General features: G+C 43.1%; 1 pseudogene; it reads left to right on the plus strand.

The window, feature by feature from the left end:
- Positions 1–304: 304 nt before the first annotated feature.
- On the plus strand, positions 305–422 carry LOC126143170 (5S ribosomal RNA; annotated as a pseudogene).
- Positions 423–7,547: the final 7,125 nt, after the last annotated feature.

Genomic DNA, 7,547 nt, shown 5'->3' on the forward strand with positions numbered 1-7,547 from the left:
CTAACCACAATATTATCTATGTGATCGTTCCAATTTAGGTTATTTGTGATTGTAATCCCTAAGTATTTAGCTGAATTTACAGCCTTCAGATTTGTGTGACTTATAGTGTAATCGAAATTTATCTGATTTCTTTTAGTACTCACGTGAATAACTTCACACTTGTCTTTATTCAGGGTCGATTCTGACACTCAGGCAACACCTTTGGTTCATTGCTGTCAAAAATACAATCCCTTCTACATATGACAATCGTTTCAGGTCATTCATCATTAATTATATTAAAAAATCGGTCTCCACATACAAGTGGGGCAACGGCCTTGCCGCAGTGGCTACACCGGTTCCCGTGGGAGCACCGAAGTTAAGCGCTGTCGGGCGTGGCCGGCACTTGGATGGGTGACCATCCAGGCCGCCATGCGCTGTTGCCATTTTTCGGGGTGAACTCAGTCTCGTGATCCCAACTGAGGAGCTACTCGACCGAATAGTAGCAGCTTCAGTCGAGAATACCATCATAAGGACCGGGAGAGCGGTGTGCTGACCCCACACCCTATCCACATCCTCCCTTGAGGATGACACGGCGTTCGGATGTTCCCGGTAGGCGACTTGTGGCCTGAAGACGGAGTGCCACGTACAAGCGGACCCCTCACAATAGACAATGCTCCACTGAACAATCTGAGGTAGGGAGATCGGTGAAGCCAGCTTAAGCAGATACGGAAGCAAACTTTGCTACCGCTTTGTCTAGAACTCCTGTTTTCCAGATTATTTACAGCTAACATGCGTACATGTGTACACGTACTGTGTTGTTTATTGATATGCACATTATTTCCCGCAAGGAAACAAGGAGGTCGAGCCTGACTACCAGCAAGTTATGATGCAGGTTTTGTTTACTTTACTTGCCCATAAGGTTTCTCTGTTGTATGGCATTTACATTGTCCTATGTCAGAACCTGCTATGAATCAACGAGAGACCCATTCATTACTCCGTGCTATTCAGAGACGTAGAGTACACCGAGCGAGGTGGTACAGTGGCTAGCACACTGGACTCGCATTCAGGAGGACGACGGTTCAATCCCGCGTCCGGCCATCCCGATTTAGGTTTTCCGTGATTTCCCTATATCGCTCCAGGCAAATGCCGGGATGGTTCCTTTGAAAGGGCACGGCCGACTTCCTTCCCAATCCTTCCCTAATCTGATGAGACCGATGACCTGGCTGTTTGGTCTCTTCCCCCAAAACAACTCAACCCAGACGTACAGTACAGTACAGTACGATGGAGCAGTACCGGTACGGTTTCACAAAACTCACTGATACGCACCTCGTGTATGGGTACGTGCGTTCCAATGCTCTCGCTACTGAAAGGCTGTACAGGGAACGATTTCCTAACAGGCATCATTCGTGACGACGAGTGTTCATTTTTCTCGATCGACGGATGCGGGAGACTGGTTCGTTGGAAAGAAGAAACGAGGGACCTGGCAACATGACGACCACTCGCACACCCGATTTTGAAGAAGAGGTCCTGGAACGTTTTGCAGCTCTCCCCCGTCGTATAGCACGTGAAATGGGAGCTGCACATATTAAACTGTGGCGAGTACTCTACAAACAACAATTACACCCATATCACCTACAACGAGTTCATGCAATGGTTGTGACTAACTTCGCACCAAGGGTGGCATTGTGGCAATGGTTGCTCCAAGATGGATTGATCGACCAGATTTCCTCCATTTGATCGTGATGGTATCTCGAACAGCAGGAATAACCTCGTATCGGATGAAGAAAACCCTCAAGCTGTAGTAGAGTCACGCCATCAGATACGTCTTGCTGTGAATATCTGGGCCTGCACTGTAGACGACAACCTCATTGGGTCACATCTTCCACTTGGCCCTCTGAATGGCCACCTGTACTTGACGATCGTGCAAAGAGTTCTACCTGAGTTGTTAAAGAACGTACCCTGGGTTGTTCGTGAGAGGATGTGGATACAACATGACGGTACACCGCCTCACTTCAGTGTGGATGGCCGCAACCATCTCAGTGCTGTATTTCCTGGTCTATGAATTGGAAGAGGAGATCCTATTCCGTGGCCCACAAGGTCACCTGACTTGAATCCCTTTGATTATTTCCTATGGGGGTATCTAAAGTCACTTGTGTATGCGACCCCAGTGGATACGGAAATGGAATTAGTTGCCAGAATTGTAGCTGCCTGTGATGTGACTCGAAACACACCAGGAAAAATTTTGTCAGGGTCCGTCAGAATCTTGTTCCCCAATGTCATGCTTGCATTGAGGTTGATGGCAGTCAGTTTCAGCATATTTTGTAAGATACGGTACAAATGGTACGTTCACTGTGTCAGTAATAGTACTTGCAGTTGGCTGTAACTAAAGTAAATAAAAAAGTGCACAGTAATGTGATGTTATTCCTATCATCTTGTTAAGCTGCCTTCTCCGACGCCAGGTTCCCTACCTCTATGTCCTGTTAAATTTTTGCACGCTATTACGAAAACACCCAGTACCAGGTGATCAAAAAGTCAGTATAAATTTGAAAACTGAATAAATCACGGAATAATGTAGATAGGGAGGCACAAATTGACACACATGCTTGGAATGACATGGGGTTTTATTAGAGCAAAAAAATACAGAAGTTCAAAAATGTCCAACAGATGGCGCTTCATCTGATCAGAATAGCAATGACTAGCATAACAAACCAAGACAAAGCAAAGATGATGTTCTTTACAGGAAATGCTCAATGTGTCCACCATCATTCCTCAACAATAGCTGCAGTCGAGGAATAATGTTGTGAACAGCACTGTAAAGCATGTCCGGAGTTATGGTGAGGCATTGACGTCAGATGTTGTCTTTCAGCATCCCTAGAGATGTAGGTCGATCACGATACACTTGCGACTTCAGGTAATCCCAAAGCCAATAATCGCACGGACTGAGGTCTGGGGACCTGGGAGGCCAAGAATGACGAAAGTGGCGGCTGAGCATACGATCATCACCAAACGACGCTTCCCGTGAGACTCACATTCCCAACTGTCCACAATTCTACCTTATAGACATTTGCCCACCCACTCATTACTCGTGTACGCTTTGGCGATTCCCGTAAGAGTTTGTCAGTTAGTAATCATTTATTCGAGGGAAAAGCTGCACAGTCATCAACAGTAACTGATCTTTCGAGAACAAGTTACTGTCTTCATATGTATAGTTAAAGGCTACCCAGCCATTGACCTACGTCTGTGCCAATGTGCACAGGTTGCCCAAACTCTTACGGGAATCGCCAAAGCGTGTGCGAGTAATGAGTGGGTGTTTTCCTCTAAAGTTAACTCAAATCATTTAGAAGTCAAAAAATAAACTATGGGTTACACAAGGAAGAAAGATATCACATGGGACAAAAAGAAGACTGTATCTACTATCTAGGAACAACTCTGATGTTAGTACTGTAATGCATTACAAAGAATACTGCAAAATATTGAAGCAAGTAATACAGAAATCGAAGCAGCTTTATTATGAGAAAAAGATAATTACATCAGGGAAAAAAAAATAAAAACTGTATGAGATACAGTGAAGACAGAGACTGGTGGTGTCAAAAAGAAAGAGGAACAGATAGTTCTAAAAATAAATAAGACTATGGTAAAAGTGCATACAGTGTTGCAAACCTGTTAAACAAGTTCAAAAATGGTTCAAATGGCTCTGAGCACTATGGGACTCAACTGCTGTGGTCATCAGTCCACTAGAACTTAGAACTAATTAAACCTAACTAACCTAAGGACATCACACACATCCGTGCCCGAGGCAGGATTCGAACCTGCGACCGTAGCAGCAGCGCGGCTCCGGACTGGAGCGCCTAGATCCGCACGACCACCGCGGCCGGCCTGTTAAACGAGTACTTCTTTTCTGTTAATTACAGCATGGGGTTATTAGATTCAGTGAACAATGCATTGGAGTATCTGAGACCGCCGGCCGAAGTGGCCGTGCGGTTAAAGGCGCTGCAGCCTGGAACCGCAAGACCGCTACGGTCGCAGTTTCGAATCCTGCCTCGGGCATGGATGTTTGTGATGTCCTTAGGTTAGTTAGGTTTAACTAGTTCTAAGTTCTAGGGGACTAATGACCTCAGCAGTTGAGTCCCATAGTGCTCAGAACCATTTGAACCATTTTTTATCTGAGACCAGTCTTTAAAAATAACTTAGTAAAATGGAAATGACACGTTTCCCAAAGTAGTAGTATCTATCTTAAAATCCTTAAAATCTAAGCATTCTAGTGGGTATGATAACATACCACCGAATTTAATCAAAGAGTGCTCATGTGGGTTGAGTTCTATCTTAATCAATCTCTTACCAGGGCAACATTTCCGGACTGGCTAAAATATGCTAAAGTTAAGCCTCTTTACAAGAAGGGGGATAAAGAGATACCATCAAATTATCGACCAATTTCACTTTTGCCGTCTTACTCAAAAATTTTTGAAAAGGTTGTATTCAAGCATCTCCTTAAGCATCTGACTGCAAATAATATATTATATGTCACAGTTCAGGTTTCTTAAGGCTTCTATATCGAGAAAGCTTTAGAGGCTACTCGCATTTTCTCTGACCTGTCAAAAGCTTTTGACTGTGTGAACCACACCATTCTCTTAAGTAAATTAGAATATCTCGGTGTCACCAGCACAGCTGCAAAATGGTTTGAGTCTTACCTAACTAACAGGAAACAAAGGATGTCGCTGCAAAATACCTGTGCAGTAAGCAGTCAGTCTTCATCTGACTGGAAATTAATTACGTGTGGTATACCTCAAGGTTCCATCTTGGGTCCATTGCTTTTCTTGTGTTCATTAATGACCTCTCATCTGTTACATTGCCAGATGCTAAGTTTGTTTTGTTTGCAGATGATACAAACATTGCAATAAGTATCAAGTCACGTACAGATTTAGAAACAGCTGCTAATCAAATATTCGCTTACACTAATAAATGGTTTAAAGCTACTTCGCTGTCATTAAACTTTGAAAAGACCCACTATATGCAGTTCAGAACCTGTAAGAGATTTCCTTCCAGCATGTGTATAACATATGAAGACATGCAGATCGAAGAGGTTGACAGTGTTAAATTTCTGGGGTTACAACTCGATAATAAATTGAGTTGGGAAGGGCATACCACAGAATTGCTTAAGTGGCTAAATAAGTCTGTATTTGCAGTGAGAATGATGTCAGATGTAGGAGATATACAGGGTGGTCCCTTGATAGTGGCGGGCAAAATATCTCACGAAATAAGAGTGAAACGAAAATACTACAAAGAACGAAAGTCGTCTACCTTGAAGGGGGAAACCAGACGGCGCTATGGTTGGCCCGCTAGATTGCGCTGCCATACGTCAAACGGATGTCAACTGCGTTTTTTTAAATAGGAATCCTCGTTTTTATTACATATTCGTGTAGTACGTAAATAAAGGTCGATATCGTGTTGATGTATGGCTATTGTGATCAAAGTGCCCAACGGGCGTGTGCTATATATGCTGCTCAGTATCTTGAACGACATCATCCAAGTGTCCGGACCGTTCGCCGGATAGTTACGTTATTTAAGGAAACAGGAAGTCTTCAGCCACGTGTGAAACGTCAACCACGACCTGCAACAAATGATGATGCCCAAGTAGGTGTTTTACCTGCTGTCGCGGCTAATCCGCGCATCAGTAGCACACAAATTGCGAGAGAATCGGGAATCTCAAAAACGTCGGTGTTGAGAATGCTACATCAACATTGATTGCACCCGTATCATATTTCTATGCACCAGGAATTGCATGGCGACGATTTTGAACGTCGTGTACAGTTCTGCCACTGGGGACAAGATAAGTTACGGGACGATGACAGATTTTTTGCACGCGTTCTATTTAGCGACGAAGCGTCATTCACCAACATCGGTAATGTAAACAGGAATAATATTCACTATTGGGCAACGGAAAATCCACGATGGCTGCGACAAGTGGAACATGAGCGACCTTGGTGAGTTAATGTATGGTGCAGTGTTATGGGAGGAAGGATAATTGGCACCCATTTTATCTATGGCATTATATATGGTGCAATGTATGCTGATTTCCTACGTAATGTTCTACCGATGTTTCTACAAGATGTTTCACTGCATGACAGAATGGCGATGTACTTCCAACATGACGGATGTCCGGCAGACAGCTCACGTGCGGTTGAAGCGGTATTGAATAGCATATTTCACGACAGATGGATTGGTCGTCGAAGCACCATACCATGGCCCGCACGTTCACCGGATCTGACGTCCTCGGTTTTCTTTCTGTGGGGAAAGTTGAAGGATATTTGCTATCGTGACCCACAGACAACGCCTGGTAAGATGCGTCAGCGCATTGTCAATGCGTGTGCAAACATTACGGAAGGCGAACTACTCGCTGTTGAGAGGAATGTCGTCACACGTATTGCCAAATGTATTCAGGTCGACGGATATCATTTTGAGCATTTATTGTATTAATGTGGTATTTACAGGTAATCACGCTGTAACAGCATGCGTTCTGAGAAATGATAAGTTCAGAAAGATACATTGGAACAACCGAAATAAAATGTTCAAACGTATCTACGTTCTCTATTTTAATTTAAAAAACCTACCTGTTACCAACTACTCGTCTAAAAGTGTAAGCCATATCTTTGTGATCTTTAATTGGTAAACCGTCCATTTTAACACGGGTAATGTATCACGAAGCAAATACCATCCGCACTAGCGGAATGTTACGTGATACCACGTACTTGTACGTTTGTGACTCTTACAGCGCCATCTACCACAAAGCTAAAAATGTGGTCCAACTAAAACATTCGTATTTCTTTACGTACTGCACGAATATGTAATAAAAATGGGGGTTCCTATTTTAAAAAACGCAGTTAATATCCATTTGATCTATGGCAGCGCCATCTATCGGGCCAACCATAGCGCCATCTGGTTTCCCCCTTCAAGCTAGACGAGTTTCGTTGTTTTCAGTTTCTTCGTTTGACGCTTATTTCGTGAGATATTTGGCTCGATCACGATCAATGGACCACCCTGTATACAAAAATTGGCATACTTCGCTTATCTTCTCTCTTTCATGTCATACAAGATCATATTCTGGGGTAACTCATCAGAGCAAAACTTTTTAGGGTGCAAAAGCCTGTAATAAGAGTCATTTGTGCTGCAAATTCAAGAACATCATGTAGAAACCTGTTCAAGGAACTTTGTATTCTAACCACTGCTTCTCAGTATACTTATTCCTTAATGAAATTTGTTGCAAGTAGTACACCTCTATTTCCAGTCAATAGCTCAATACACAGAATCAATACAAGCAATAAGAACAATCTACATGAAGACCTAAAACCACTTATCTTGGTCCAAAGAAGGGTCCAGTATTCAGGAACACACATTGTCAGTAAACTGCCAGCAACCATTAAAATTTGGTTTCAGATAAAGTACCGTTTAAACAGAATTTGAAAGACTCCTTCTACTCTGCAGATGAATAACTTAACAGAGACTGTTAGGTCAGCTTAAGTAAAAATGTCTGTTCGATATCCGTTTTGACAAGACTTTGTCACAACAATCAA

Source organism: Schistocerca cancellata, unplaced genomic scaffold (assembly GCF_023864275.1).
Source record: "Schistocerca cancellata isolate TAMUIC-IGC-003103 unplaced genomic scaffold, iqSchCanc2.1 HiC_scaffold_782, whole genome shotgun sequence".
In the NCBI taxonomy this organism is placed as follows: domain Eukaryota; kingdom Metazoa; phylum Arthropoda; class Insecta; order Orthoptera; family Acrididae; genus Schistocerca; species Schistocerca cancellata.